Source organism: Lithobates pipiens, unplaced genomic scaffold (assembly GCF_037356315.1).
Source record: "Lithobates pipiens isolate NorthernLeopardFrog02 unplaced genomic scaffold, aLitPip1_a1.2 Scaffold_27, whole genome shotgun sequence".
Classification (NCBI taxonomy): Eukaryota; Metazoa; Chordata; class Amphibia; order Anura; family Ranidae; genus Lithobates; species Lithobates pipiens.
Genome location: NW_027507788.1, coordinates 182754575 through 182771013, shown reverse-complemented (window position 1 = coordinate 182771013; position 16439 = coordinate 182754575).

Here is a 16439-nt window from a genome sequence, read left to right as displayed (position 1 = left end):
TTGAAATAAGTGATCCTGACACCGCCTGAACACGGGCATTCAAACAGTAACGAGACGCTAATTACTACATGTATGCAGAGTCACACTGGAGAAATCTGAAAAACTTCAAGTGCAGGAATTTCCTAGAATACGTGAAAAATATTTACTGGAAATTGTTTATATAAAGCAAACGACATCCTGATATTTACAGGATAATATACAAACCATAAAGAGCTCAGAAACTGCACCCACCATCTTACGTTCCTTATATTTATTAAAAGTGTGCTTGCTTTTTGAAACAGTGGCATAAAGTAGACTTGCCTAGTACCATGATCTATACCAAGCTGTGAAAAAGACTATATCAATGAACAAATGGTTAATAAATTGTTGGACACACTTGAGATCTTCCAGGAGATCTGAAAGCCTTGGGAAACCTTAGTATAAAGCCTTGTACGCACGTTCGGAGAATCTGTCGGAATGTGTCTTATCGGACCGTGTCGTCGGATAATCCGACTGTGTGTGGTATGCATCGGACTGATTCCGTCCGAATATCCGTCGGACCCAATTTTCCAACATGTTGGAAATATTTCCCGACCAACTGGTCCGATCGGACATACTCCGATCATGTGTAGCGAATGTTGATCGAACCAAGTGCCACGCATGCTCAGATCAAATTCCTACATCAAAGCTATTGGTTACTAGCCTGAATGTAGTCCCATCGTAACGAAATTACGTCATCACGTTCTGAAAGATCGGATTTTTCGACAACTTAGTCCGACCGTGTGTATGCAACAGTTTCGGACACAATCCGTCAGACTAAATCTGACGGACAAAATCCGACGGATTTGGTTGGCAGAATCTCTGACTGTGTGTACAGGGGCTCTGCTACAGGTTCTGCCTATTATAGTTGGGGTATTGGAGGGTGAGAAATAGGAGAAGAGGAGGGAGCACCCACAGTGCCTCATCCGTATATATCAAGGGAAAAGAAAGAAGATACCAAATACGTATCAACAGGTCGGACTTTTAAGGCATGGAAACAAATAAGAAAGTAACAAAATAGTTTATTAATAGAAAATACACAATATCATAACAGTGTTCAAAAAAAGAATATAAAAATCATTTAAAATTATACAATTTGTGCATTGTGCGTCGCGTCTACGCGTTTCGTCGTAACGGCTTCCTCAGGACACGGAAAAAGGTTCAAAGACGTAGCAAGAGAGAGCAAAATAAATCTCACTATCTTCAAATGGGCTGCACCTCAAGTACAAATGTCATAGAAACCAGGACACATACAAATATATGGAGAAAGTCAACCACACTGTGATAGGGTAGACAGCACATGGCACATTCTGATGAATGCAGACAAAGATTAATACTTGCTTATAGCAGGGGCAAAAAAGTGTTATTCTACATTCAACATTCAACCATCAATGGAAACAACCAATGGAGGACAGATTACCATCCAACTGAAGCTTAGTAGACGCTGATAGCAAATAGTGTACCCCAAGCAGCATAATTAGCAGCTGAGGTAAAACTATTTAAGTGGAACAAAGAAAGTAGGCCCCTGGCAGACAGCCCAATGCTGTGCACCAGCCTTGAATGTGAAATAAGACTATTTTGCCCGTGCTATAAGCAAGTATTAACCTTTTTCTGTATTCATCAGAATGTGCCACATGCTGTCTACCCTATCACAGCGTGGTTGACTTTCTCCATATATTTGGATGTCCTGGTTGCTATGACATTTGTACTTGAGGCGCATCCCATTTGAAGATAGTGAGATGTATTTTGCTCTCTCTTGTTACGTCTTTGAACCTTTTTGCTGAGGAAGTCTTTATTGGCGAAACGCGTATACGCGACGCACAAGAGCTCAATGTACAAATTGTATCATTTTAAATGATTTTTATATTCTTTTTTTGAACACTGTTATGCTATTGTGTATTTTCTATTAATAAACTATTTTGTTACTTTCTTATTTGTTTCCATGCCTTAAAAGTCCGAGCTGTTGATACCTATTTGGTATCTTCTTTGTTTTCCACAGCTATTGGAGGGTATATAGTCACCTATTATTTCTTGTTGCCAAATTAGGTTGGACCTTTAAAGACACGGTTATGCCACACCATTCCACTTTACATTGAACCTTGCTATGTAGGCTGTGATATAGGCATGCAGGTGTACATCTTTTATCAATTATAGTTGGGGCATTGAAAGGTATATTGTCACCTCTTATTTCTTGTTCCCATCTAGTTGGAGCTATTGAGACATGGTCATGCCACACCATGCCACCTCACATTGAACCCGGCTACGAAGGCTGTGAGATGGACAGGGAGCTGTTCATATTCTATCTATTATATTTGGGGTACTGGAGGATATATAGCCACCTCAAACTTCTTGCTGCCAACCTAGGTTGGACCTTTAGTGTCATGATCATGCCTCACCATGCTTTTATTGTACCCCTGCTATGTAGGTTGTTATATAGACAGGTAGGTGTATATGTTCTATCTATTTGGGGTATTGGAGGGCATACAGTCACTTCTTATTTCTTGTCTGCAACCTGGTTGGACCTATGGAGACATGGTCATGCCACACCATGTCACCTCACACTGAACCCCGCTACGTAGGCTGTGATATGGACAGGTAGCCATTTATATTGTAGTCGTTACAGTTGGGGCACTGGAGGATATAAAGCGACCTCAAACTTCTTGCTGACAACCTAGGTTAGGCCTTTGGTGACATGATCATGCCTCACAATGCCCCCTTTAATTATACCCTGCTCTGTAGGCTGTGATATAGATAGGTAGGCGAATATGTTCTATCTATTATAGTTGGGGTGTTGGAGGGTATATAGCCACATCCTATTTCTTGTAGCCAACCTGGGTTGGACCTTTGGAGACATGGTCATGCCTATAATTTATCATAGTAAATCTTGTGTTTCAAGAATATCTTTCTGTTCTATATACAGTAATAGTATTTGAACTTTGTCCAGAAAGGTATACACTTTTATCAAGACAAAAGAACAAGATTGTATTCTTGAACTTACTGTAGTATGGTATCATGTTTCTGTTGTATATGGGTACACTTGGGCAGACGCTGAGTAGATACTTTCTTTTGAGACCCTTCACTAGACCATGTGTCCTGTAACAATTTTACACTACTAGTTCAGGAAATGCATGGTGGGGCATCACTCCCTTTAGCTGTAACTGCCCTTTAGATACATATAAACACATATAATAGCAGGTTTGTCAGTGCCAGTGTGAATGAGGTCTAAGCAGCTATGCATTGTTTTAAAGACAGACTCAATTTATCCCTGCATCCTGAACCAGGCCAAACTGGTACAGTACCAAAACCAAAGCCATGGTCCAAATAATCTTAGCTTATACTCATGTTGGGTATACTGCAGACCCTATGACAATCCAATTAGTTGTTCACACAGTACTTTGAAAGAGAATTCTGTACACAGCAAGGTGCCCATAGGACTCAGGATGGGACATCACAGGGAGAAAGCGGTGAGGACTGCGTAGGACCACATAGATCAACAATCTCTTTAGTGTTGGTTTTCCAGTGGACATTAGGGGGGGCATTCCTCATGCACACAAGGGTTAACATGCCCTGTACAACTCAAGGCTTTTTGACATTTCTTTATTTTGGGACTTCACTGGACAACATTGTTGAACGAAGCCCAATGGGGTTGGTGTAAACGAGCCATCAGATGTGGCAAGAAGCTTGTGTAATATCACTTGTGGCATCTAAATCTAATTTCTCCAAGAGGTTCATCCCTACAGGAGAAAGCAGTTATGGGACATCACAGGGAGGAAACAGTGAGGGCTGCGGAGGACCACAGGAATCAACAATCTCATAGCTATCAGTTTCCCAGTGGACTTTACGGGGACCATTTCTCATGCATGCATAGGTTAACATGACCTGAAAGATGCAAGGCTTTTTGCAGTTTCTTTATGTTGGGACTTCATTGAACAACACTGTTGAATGCAACCCTATAGCTCTGGTGTGAATGAGCCCCAAGATGTGGAAAAAGGCTAGTGTAATATCGATTGTGGTTTCTAAACCTACTTACTCCAAGAGGTTTAGAAAAGATAGGAAAAATAAGGCTGCACATAGCCCAGAAAACAATAGTGTGGCATGCCTGGTATACTAAGATGACCTTGGTCACACTTAATAAATATTAAGGCTTTTTGCAAAATGTAAGTGCAAACTTGTAGGCTAAGGTACTTTACATGCCAGGACTGCTATTCATGCTTTATCTTTGATTATATAAATATTATTCTGTTATAATGCTATAAGGAATGTTCCAGGCAAAAAATAATTAGCACATATGAAAAAGACCTCATTCACAAAAGGCTTCAGGGGGGTTAAAATATTTAATGTTGCCCACTGTAACCAGTTAAACGCTAGAAATCACCCTATAGCCAGTACTGGAAAAATGGTATCTGGAACTTGAATGAGGGCCATTTTTAGTTCTTTAACCTCTGTTTGAAAATCACAGGCAGTACCTTACCGTTTGCAAGCTGGTGTTGTTAGCTAGTCTGCCCCAGAATAGTGTAATCAGGTGCTAGGTCCCTTTTATCTAGAACCCTCCTGTACTGATGTCATACTGAGTCAGTGCCCTTGCTTAAGCCAAGTTAGGACTAACCTTAGTGCAGAGACCCCGCCAGCATGCAGCCAGAAAAGCATTTCAGAAGCACTGCAACTCAGGCGCTTTTAACCCCTTCTTTGAAAGTGTGCTGAAATAAGTGGTGCTTTAGTTCTAACGTGGCCGCGGCCCTATTGTGAAAGGGGTCTTAATGTGACTGTAAATGCCATCTTAAAGTAACATCAGTAAAGTGCTGAAATTCTACCTTTTTACATGGACATTCCTTTGTTTGGTGTATGAAGGCTAATGGCCAGGAATGTCATGTGGAGGCCTCTGGCATGGCGATGGGCACAATATGGTGGTAAGACTTTAACTACTTAATGACTACCCTATAGCAGATTTACTGCTACAGGGTAGTTATTCTGTGCCGAATCATGTATACTGTATATACAGTACATGGTTCTGCACTACCGCCGGCATGCCGCTTCTGCTGTGATTAGTCACAGCAGAAGCCAATCGGTGAGTGCCAGCCAAAAGATGTCTGCTGGCACCCGCCGATCATCGGGAAGAGAGGCTGGATGGAGCTCAGCGTTTCCTGCAAAGAAGTTAATAAAATCCATGACTTCCCTTAGTAAAAGCAGCACACAAAGTACACAATAAACCACTTAATAACCGCCCTATAGCCGAATGACGACTTCAGGGCGGTTTCTTAACTGTGGGAGGCCGTCATATGACGTCCTCCCAGAATTCCGCTCTCACGCGCCCCCTGGGGCGCGCACTCGAGAGCATCCATCACGGATCACGGTAAACAGCCGCTCATAGCGGCCGTTTACCACGTGATCGCTCCGTCGAATGACGGAGTGATCACTTGTAAACAAACCGGCGTCATGTTATGACGCCGGTTCCTCCCTCCCCCTCTCTGTACCGATCGGAACAGCGGAGGGGGAAGAGATTGGTGTCAGCAGAGATGTGGGCTGCATCTGCAGTGCCCACATCGCTGCTCACCGAAAATTAACCCCTCAATTCCCTGCAAACACTCTGCAATACCCTGCCATTACTCTGCATTACTCTGCAATACCCTGCCATTACTCTGCAATACCCTGCATTACTCTGCATTACTCTGAAATACTCTGCATTACTCTGCATTACTCTGCAATACCCTGCATTACTCTGCAATACTCTGCAATACTCTGCATTACTCTGCAATACCCTGCAATACTCTGCATTACTCTGCAATACTCTGCATTACTCTGCAATACCCTGCATTACGCTGCAATACTCTGCATTACGCTGCAATACTCTGCATTACGCTGCAATACCCTGCAATACTCTGCAATACCCTGCATTACGCTGCAATACTCTGCAATACTCTGCAACACCCTGCAACACCCTGCAATGCTCTGCAACACTCTGCAATGCTCTGCAACACCCGCCAATACCGTGCAACACTCTGCAATGCTCTGCAACACTCTGCAATGCTCTTCAACACCCACCAATATCCTGCAACACTCTGCAATGCTCTGCAACACCCGCCAATACGTGCAACACTCTGCAATGCTCTGCAACACTCTGCAATGCTCTGCAACACCCACCAATACCCTGCAACACTCTGCAATGCTCTGCAACACCTGCCAATACCGTGCAACACTCTGCAACACCCTCCAATATCCTGCAATGCTCTGCAACGCAATACTCTGCAACGCCATACTCTGAGATACCCAGCCATACCCAGCCATAGTCGGTGATACCCTGCAATACCCAGCCATAGACACCCCCCCTCCTCCCGCCGCCCTCCGGTACTTCTACCGACTCGCCAATACGATCAAATCCAGAATCTTTTTTTTTTTCAGGCTTCCCAGCTTAGAGATGAGATGCGGGGTCTTATTGACCCCATATATCACTGTAAAGAGGACCTGTCATGCCATATACCTATTACAGGGGGAGGTTTACATTCCTTGTAATAGGAATAAAAGTGATCAAAAAATTTATTTTTGGGGAAAAAAATGTCAAACTAAAATAAATAAAGTAAAATGAACAATAACATTTTTTTTTTTTTAAAGCGCCCCTGTCCCCATGTGCTCGCATGCAGAAGCGAACGCATACGTAAGTCCCGCCCACATATGAAAACGGTGTTCAAACCACACATGTGAGGTATCGCTGCGAACGTTAGAGCGAGAGCAATAATTCTAGCCCTAGAACTCCTCTGTAACTCAAAACATATAACCAGTAAAAAAAAATTAAATCGTCGCCTATGGGGATTTTTAAGTAGCGACGTTTGGCGCCATTCCACGAGCCTGTGCAATTTTGAAGAGTGACATGTTAGGTATCGATTTACTCGGTGTAACTTCATCTTTCACATTATGCAAAAATTGGGCTAACTTTACTGTGTTTTTTTTTTTTTAAGCACAAAACAGTTTTTTTTTCCAAAAAAAGCATTCGAAAAATTGCTGCGCAAATACCGTGCGAGATAAAAAGTTGCAACGACCATCATTGTATTCTCCAGGGTGTTTGCTAAAAAAACATATATAATGTTTTGGGATTCGATGTAATTTTCTAGCAAATAAATGATGATTTTTACATGTAGGAGAGAAATGTCAGAATTGTCCTGGGTGCTCCAGAACGCCTGATGGCGCTCCCTGCATGTTGGGCCTCTGTATGTGGCCACACTATGTAAAAGTCTTACACATGTGGTATCGCCATACTCGGGAGTAATATCAGAATGTGTTTTGGGGTGTAATTTGTGGTATGCATATGCTGTGTGAGAAATAAACTGATAAAATGACAATTTTGTGAAAAAAAATAAAAAAAGTAAAAAAAATCTTGATTTTGCAAAGAATTGTGGGAAAAAATGACAACTTCAAAAAACTCATCATGCCTTTTGCTAAATACCTTGGAATGTCTTCTTTCCAAAAAGGGGTCATTTGGGGGGTATTTGTACTTTTCTGGCATGTTAGGGTCTTAAGAATTGAAATAGGCCGTCAGTACTTCAGGTGTGATCAATTTTCAGATATTGGCACCATAGCTTGTGGACTCTATAACTTTCACAAAGACCAAATAATATCCACCAATTTTTACTTATTTTTACCAAAGATATGTAGTAGTATAAATTTTGGCCAAAATTTATGAAGAAAAAATTACTAATCTGCTAAATTTTATAACAGAAACGAAGAAAAATTCATTTTTTTACAGAATTTTCTGTATTTTTTCTTTTATAGCACAAAAAATAAAAAATCCAGCAGTGATTAAATACCACCAAAAGAAAGCTCTATTTGTGTGAAAAAAAAGGACAAAAATTTCATATAGGTCCAGTGTTGCATGACTGAGTAATTGTCATTCAAAATGTGAGAGCACCAAAAGCTGAAAATTGGTCTGGTTATTAAGGGTGTTTAAGTGCCCAGTGGTCAAGTGGTTAAACCTTAGATCACCCTTGATGTTTAACCCCTTCCAAGCCAGCGTCATTAGTACAGTGACATATTTTTACCATTGATCACTGTATGTCACTGGTTCCCACAAAGTATCAAACGTGCCAGTTAGTGTCAGATTGTCTGTTGCAATATTACAGTTGCTGACCGCCTCCATTACTAATATAAAAAAAAGGAATAAAAATTCTAGTAGGTATATCCAATAGTTTGTAGACGCTATAACTTTTGTGCAAACCAATCAATATACGCTCATTGGGATTCTTTTTTTTTACGAAAAATATGTAGCAGAACATATTGGCTTAAATTAATGATTTATAATTTTTTACATTTTTCATTGGATGTGTTTTATAGCAGAAAGTATAAAATATTATTATTTTTTTAAAATTGTTGATCTTTTTTTATTTATAGCACAAAAAATAAAAAACGCAGAGATGATCAAATACCACCAAAAGAAAGCTCTATTTGTGGGGAAAAAAAATATGACATTATTTGGGTACAGCATTGCATGACTGCGCAACTGTCAGTTAAAGTACCGCAGTGTTGAAAAAAGAAAAAAATTATTATATCGATTTAATTTGGGCACAGCATTGCATGACCGTGCAATTGTCAGTTAAAGTAATGCAGTTTTGCAAAAAAATAAAACGATATACATTTTATTTGGGTACAATGTTTCACGATCGCACAATTTTCAGGTAATCACTTAAGCCCTGGATCACTTGGCTGGCCAAAGACCAGAGCACGTTTTGCGTTTCGGCACTGCGTCACTTTAACTGACAATCACGCGGTAGTGCGACATTCCGCCCAAACAAAATTGACGTCTTTTTTCCCCCACAAATAGAGCTTTCTTTTGGTGGTATTTGATCACCTCCAGTTCTGAAAAAAAAACCACATTATTTTTTACTTTCTGCTATAATAAATATCCCCAAAAAATATATAAAAAAATCTTTTTTCTCAGTTTAGGCCAATACGTATTCTTCTACATATTTTTGGTAAAAAAAATTGCAGTAAGCATTTATTGATTGGTTTGCACAAAAGTTTTATAGCGTCTACAAAATAGGGGACAGTTTTATGGCATGTTTATTAATCATTTTTTTTCTAGTAATGGCAGCGATCAGCGATTTTTATCGTGACTGCAACATTATGGCAGACAGATCGGACACTTTTGGTGCAATTTTGGAACCATTCGCATTTATACAGCGATCAGTGCAATTAACCACTTCAATACAGGACATTTATACACCCTTCCTTCCCAGACCAAATTTTAGCTTTCAGTGCTCTCACACTTTGAATGCCAATTACTCAGTCATGCAACACTGTACCCAAACAACATTTTTTATCACTTTTTTCATACAAATAGAGCTTTCTTTTGCTGGTATTTAATCACCACTGGGGTTTTTATTTTTTGCGACATAAGTGAAAAAAGAGCAAAAATTGTGAAAAAAAACACTTTTTTTTGTTTCTATAATAAAATTTTGCAAATAAGTAATTTTTGTTCATAAATTTGGACCAAAATTGATACGACTACATCTCTTTGGTAAAAATAACCCAAATTAGTGGATATTATTTAGTCTCTTTGAAAGTTATAGAGTCTACAAGCTATGGTGCAAACCATTGAAAATTGATCACACCTGATCACACCTGATGCACTGACGGCCTATCTCATTTCTTGAGGCTCTGAAATGTCAGGAAAGTACAAATACCCCCCAAATGACCCCTTTTTGAAAAGTAAACAGTCCAAGGTATTTAGCAAGAGGCATGGTAAGTTTTTTGAAGTTGTAGTTTTTTCCCACAATTCTTTTTTTTTCCACAAAATTGTCATAATAACATGTTATTTCTCACACACTGCATATGCATACTTCCAATTACACCCCAAAATGCATTCTGCTACTCCTCCCGAGTATGGCAATACCACATGTGTGTGACTTTTACACAGGCTGGCCACACAAAGAGGTCCAACATGCAGGGAGCACCGTCAGGGGTTCTAGGAGCATAAAATGACACCTCTAATTTCCTAACCTCCTATTACATTTGTGAAGGCCCTGGAGCACCAGGACAGTGGAATTACCTACAGAATGACCCCATTTTGGAAAGAAAACACCCCAACGTCTATTCTATGAGGCATAATGAGTCTTTTGAATGGTTCATTTTTTTCCACAAGTCTTCGGAACACGTGGAAAGAAAATTAAAACTTTTTTTTTACATAAATCGGTCGGTTTATAAGATATTTCTAACTCAAAGCATGTATATAGCAAAACTGACAACACAAAATACATTCTGCTACTCCTCCTGAGTATGGCGACACCACATGTGTGAGACTTTTACACAGCGTGTCCACATACAGAGGCCCAGCATGCAGAGAGCACCATCAGGTGTTCTAGGAGCATAAATGACATGATAAATTTCCTAACAACCTATTACAATTTTGAAGGCCCTGGAGCACTAGAACAATGGAATTACCCACAAAATTACCCCATTTTGGAAAGCAAACACGCCAACGTCTATTCTATGAGGCATAATGAGTCTTTTGAACCGTTCATTTTTTTTTATACAAGTCTTCAGAAAATGTGGAAAGAAAATGAAAATCTTTTTTTTTTTTACACAAAGTTGTCAATTTATAAGATATTTCTAACACATAGCATGTATATAGCAAAAATTACACCCCAAAACACATTCTGCTACTCATTCTGAGTATGGCGATACCACATGTGTGAGACTTTTACACAGCCAGTCCACATAGAGAGGCCCAACATTGAAGTAATACCTTCAGGCGTTCTAGGAGCATAAATTACACATCTCATTTCATTCCTACCCATCACACTTTTGAAGGTCCTGGTGCACCAGCACAGTGGAATTACCCACAAAATGACCCCATTTTGGACAAGCAAATACCCCCAATGTATATTCTTTGAGGCATGGGCTGCAGATAGGTACTTGGGTACTCTGTTGGGCTGGAGACAAGTACTCAGGTACTCTGATGGGCTGGTGACAGGTACCTGGGTACTCTGATCGGCTGGAGATAGATACTCAGGTACTCTGATGGCCTGATGACAGGTACTTGGGTACTCTGATGGCCTGGTGACAGGTACTCGGGTAATCTGATGGGCTACAGATAGGTACTCGGGTACTCTGATGGGCTGTGACAGGTACTCAGATGGGCTGTGGCAGGTCCTCAGGTACTCAGATGGGCTGTGACAGGTACTCGTGTACTCAGATGAACTGTGACAGGTACTCAAGTACCCGGGTACTCAGATGGACTGTGACAGGTACTCAGGTACTTGGGTACTCAGATGAACTGTGACAGGTACTCGAGTACTCAGATGGATTGTGACAGGTACTCGGGTACTCAGATGAACTGTGACAGGTTCTCGGTACTCAGATGGACTGTGACAGGTATCCGGGTACTCAGATGGACTGTGCCAGGTACTCAGGTACTCGGGTACTCAGATGAACTGTGACAGGTACTCAGGTACTCAGATGGGCTGTGACAGATACTCAGGTACTTGGGTACTCAGATATACTGTGACAGGTACTCGGGTACTTTGGTATTCAGATGGACTGTGACAGGTACTCGGATACTCAGATATACTGTGACAGGTACTTGGGTACTCAGATGGGCTGTGACTGGTACTGGGGTACTCAGATGGGCTGTGACAGGTACTCTGGTACTCTGATGGGTGGTGACAGGTACTCAGGTACTCTGATGGGTGGTGACAGGTACTCTGATGGGTGTTGACAGGTACTTTGATGGCTTGTGGCAGGTACTTTGATGGCTGGTGACAGGTACTCTTTATTGGGGGGGGCAATCAGTGTGGTTGGTGTGTACTGTAAGTTGGTGTGTACTGTAAGTGGTAACGATATGTTACCGCAATCTCCTTCTCACACACGATTGGTGTTTGACAAGGAGAACCTGGTAACATCTCGTTACCGTGGTTTGTGGTTTGTTTACATTCTGTGACCGTCTGTGATTGAACACAGCCAATCACGTGGTAAAGAGCCCCGATCGCCATTCTGTGAGCACCCTAGGGGCATGCACGAGCGCTGTGCACGTGGGCAATACCTGTGACCGGCTGTGATTGGATACAGCCGGTCACGTGATAAAGAGACATTTTTTATTGGTTCTTTACCCTGATCTGGGATGGGCTGTGTCTGAGGGCAACACCTCATCCACGATCGCCAGTCTGCAGGCCCCCGGGGGCCAGCAGGAGCAGCGAGATACCGAGGACATCATATGACGCCTGCCCGGGATGGGAGATCCCACCTGCGGAAGTCATATGACTATAGCCCGGCTTTGAAGTGGTTAAAAATGCACTGTGACTGTAAATGTGACTGGCAGTGAAGGGGTTAACCACTAGGTGGCACTGTAGGGGTTCAGTGTGTCCTAAGGAGTGTTTCTTACTGCGGGGGGAAAGATGCTATGTGTGACACAACACTAATCACTACTCCTGATTACAGGGAGCTGTGATCAGTGTCCTGTCACTAGGCACAAAGGGGAAATGCTTATTTACATTAGCATTTCCCCATTCTGCCTCTCCGTGAGATGATCGCGGGTATCCCCACGGACATTGAGTTGTGGATTTAATTAATCTTTTTTTTCTTTTTTGGTTATTTCTCATTTAAGGGGGTGTGGCAGAGGGTGTGTCCTATGCCTGCATACGTTTGCTAGTCGATGTCCCTCATTCCCATCTCAAAATGTTGGGAGGTATGGTAAATCTTCCAGGGGTCAAGTGGTTAAGTAGAAGGTATGTTGTTCTATCAGGAAGAAGGGGGGGCATAGACTTGTGCTCTTGGTTCCAATACTCAGCCATTCGCAGGCCCCCTTCCACGTTGGCATGGGCAACATTGTTTTATCTCCTTTGTGCCAGATTTTTAAGTCTAGTATGGATTCAACAAGCTAGAGATACAAGCCTCTAACACTTACCTAAAATGTTCTGCTATTATTCCAAGCTAGTTTACTAGATCATTAATTCAGAGATTCGTTTTAGACTCAAATATATGAACTTCTATTCCTAAATACGAAGCAGTAACAGAGATTAAAAAGCTGATCCAGTAGCTGTGTCACACACAGAGGAACACATGAGCCACTCAATGAACGGAGACGGGGGGAATAGAGACAGCTGATGGTTGGTTTGGGTCTCATATTTTGGTTTATTTGCTAGATTTTAGCTCTTGCAGCTGCAGCCAAGCCTCACACCCCCTCCATTTTTTTGTGGTAAGTGTGAAATTATGAGCAGCAGGCAACAAATATTTTAAATATTTAGCATTGCCATTTTGGAATGTATTCTGTGTTTTCGTATACAAGGGACATTTAAGCTTTTATTATTTTGCAGCAAAATGATTTAATTAGTACCTGCTGGGCATAACAGACATGAAACCACAAGTGCCACAAACCTTCAGCTTAAAGCATGCGATATTTTGTAAATCTTATCATTAACCCATCCCTGCTATTCAATCCCAACAAGAAAGAAAAAAAAGACTATAAATGGAGATGCTGGAGTGACGGATCATTTCCAAATGTCAACACCTAGTAACGTGAGAAAATCTCTTCTTTTGTGGGCACCAAAAATGAGTTTGGTGAGGCACTTCTACTCCTAAGCTTATGTAGACACTAAGCTTATATAAAGGAAAAGTCTGAGTTTACCCCGCCATGTTTGTGTAAAGACCAGGCAAAAAGAAAAATCCTTAAATGGTAAGGTACACTATATTGTAAAAGGTATTGGGACGCCTGCCTTTACGCGCACATGAACTTGGCATCCCAGTCTTAGTCCGTAGGGTATCTCCCGACCAGAATTTTAAGATGTATGGGATGGTTACCCCACCTTTCAGTGAGCCTGAGCATCACACGATACAGTCTCTTGGGTTATGGCACTTTTGCCAAGTGATTTCCTGACAAGGGGGCACTCTATTCATTGGACACTGGGCAAACATTTTCTTGTCCCCCCCTCCCCCATGCAATTTGGCTCTCCATCCCAATATCCCAAGAAACAAATAAACACGCACATAGACTTATATTAAAAACTTTGATAAAGTAAATATAAAGAACTGGTTCACACTCACTAAGTGTTTGCTAGAGGTTACTGCACATCCCTACTGCTCACTGATTGGTTGCTAAAGGTTATTGCACATCCTTACAGCTCACTGATAGGTTGCTAGAGGTTACTGCACATCATTTCCACTCACCGATTGGGTGCTAGAGGTTACTGCTTATCATTGACACTCACTGGTTTGTAGAGGTTACACCACATCATTACCACTCACTGATTAGTTGCTAGAAGTTACCGCACATCTATACTGCTCACTGATTGGTTGCTGAAGGTTGCAACCTTTTGTCCATTTTTATCATCCTTTTTTTTACAACACATGCCGGTGGAATAACAATAATTACCATACTTACGCACCAAAAACATGTCAGCAGACACAAAATAGGTACCAAACTTACACACCATAAATACGCCCCCAACAAACACCAACAATACCATACTGACACATCAGAAACATTTCCGCAGATATAGAGTCAGTACCATACTGACACACCAGAAACATGTCTGCAGATACAGAGTCAATATCATACTGACACACCAGAAACATGTCTGTAGGGCAGTGTACAGAGGTGATTAGAGTGTAGAACAGAGTACAGGGATCAGTAGGGCAAAGGACAGGGGATCAAGAGCGCAGAGTACAGAAGGGTCAGCATAGTACAGTAAAAGGGATCAGGAGAGCGCAGGGCACAGTGCAGGGAGCGAAGGGCACAGTACAGGGATCAGAAGGGCACACACTAGGGGGTTTGGAGGGCACACACCAGGGGGGTCAGGAGGGCATATACCAGGGGGTTGGAGGGGCACACACCTGGAAGGTTGGGGGGCACACACCAGGGGGGTAGGGAACGGCAAACCCCAGGGGGGTAGGGAGGGCACACACCAGGGGGGTAGGGAGGGCACACACCAGGGGGGCAGGGAGGGCACACACCAGGGGGAAAGGGAGGGAACACACCAGGGGGGTTAGGGAGGACACACACCAGGTGGGTCGAGAAAGCACACCCCAGGGGGGGTTGGAAGGGCACACACCAGAGGGGGTGGGAAGGCACACACCGGGGGTTCAGGAAGGCACACACTAGAGGGGATCGGGAGGGAACACACCAGGGGGGTTGAGAGGGCAGGGAGGGCACACACCGGGGGGGTAGGGAGGGAACACACAAGGGGGGTCGGGAAGGCACACACCAGGGGGGTCTGGAAGGCACACACCAGGGAGGGTCTGGAGGGCACACACCAGGGAGGGTCTGGAGGGCACACACATGGGGGCTCTGGAGGGCACACACCAGGGGGGGGTCTGGAAGGTGCACACCAGGGAGGGTTGGAAGGATACACACCAGGGGGGTCGGGACAGTGAAAACCTGGGGGCAGAGACAATGCTTTAGTTAATGCTACATGAAAAGGCCATCTTCCAAATTTTCAGCTAACAGCTGGCACTTCTATACTATACTGCAGTAGCTCAGCAGACTTATAATAGAGGTGCCTGCAAGCTAAGCCACAATGAACCGTTAGGTGATTTTACCTTCAGGCACACTCGCTCGGCACCCTCTGCTCACAGCTACTGTCACACCACCCTTCTCCAGGTAACCATAATCTCGGAACTCAGCTCATCCTGCCCACTCAACAGCAGAAGCTTGGAGGCGCCATCTCAGGGATGGTCCTTAGTCTTATTGGAGAGCAGCAGGGAAACTGCTGATGAGTGAGGTGGGGGGCGGGGGTGAAGGGGGCATAGATGTGCAGAAAGTGGAAGCTGTCCAGACCGCGGCTCTGCTTTCCGTGCTTTCCGTTAGCTGGGCACAAGAGCACAGAGGGACAGGTGGTGAGTATGCTGACTGCGGGCTAAGTGCCAGGGCCCAGGGCACTTGCCCCATTTACCCTAAGAGGCTGGAAGGGCTACTTCACAGTAAAAGCTGTGAAAATGTGGAATAGATTCCCTCAAGAGCTGGTTCTGTCCAGCTCAGTAGCTTGCTTTAAAAACGACCTGGATTCTTTCCTAAATGTACATAATATAACTGGATACTAACATTTATAGGTAAAGTTGATCCAGGGAATATCTGATTGCCTCCCATGGGATCAGGAAGGAATTTTTACCCTTGCTGTAGCAAATTGGATCATGCTTTGCTGGGGTTTTTTGCCTTCCTCTGGATCAACTTCGGGTATAGGATTGTGTATATAGGATTGTATGATTCCCCCCCCCCCCCTTTTAGTGGTTGAACTAGATGGACTTGTGTCTTTTTTAAACCAGACTAACTATGTAAATACACTATATTACCAAAAGTATTGGGATGCCTGCCTTCAATGGCATCCCGGTCTTAGTCTGTAGGGTACAATATTGTGTTGACCACCCTTTGCAGCTATAACAGCTTCAACTCTTCTGGGAAGTCTGTCCACAAGGTTTCGGAGTGTGTCTATGGGCATGTTTGGCCA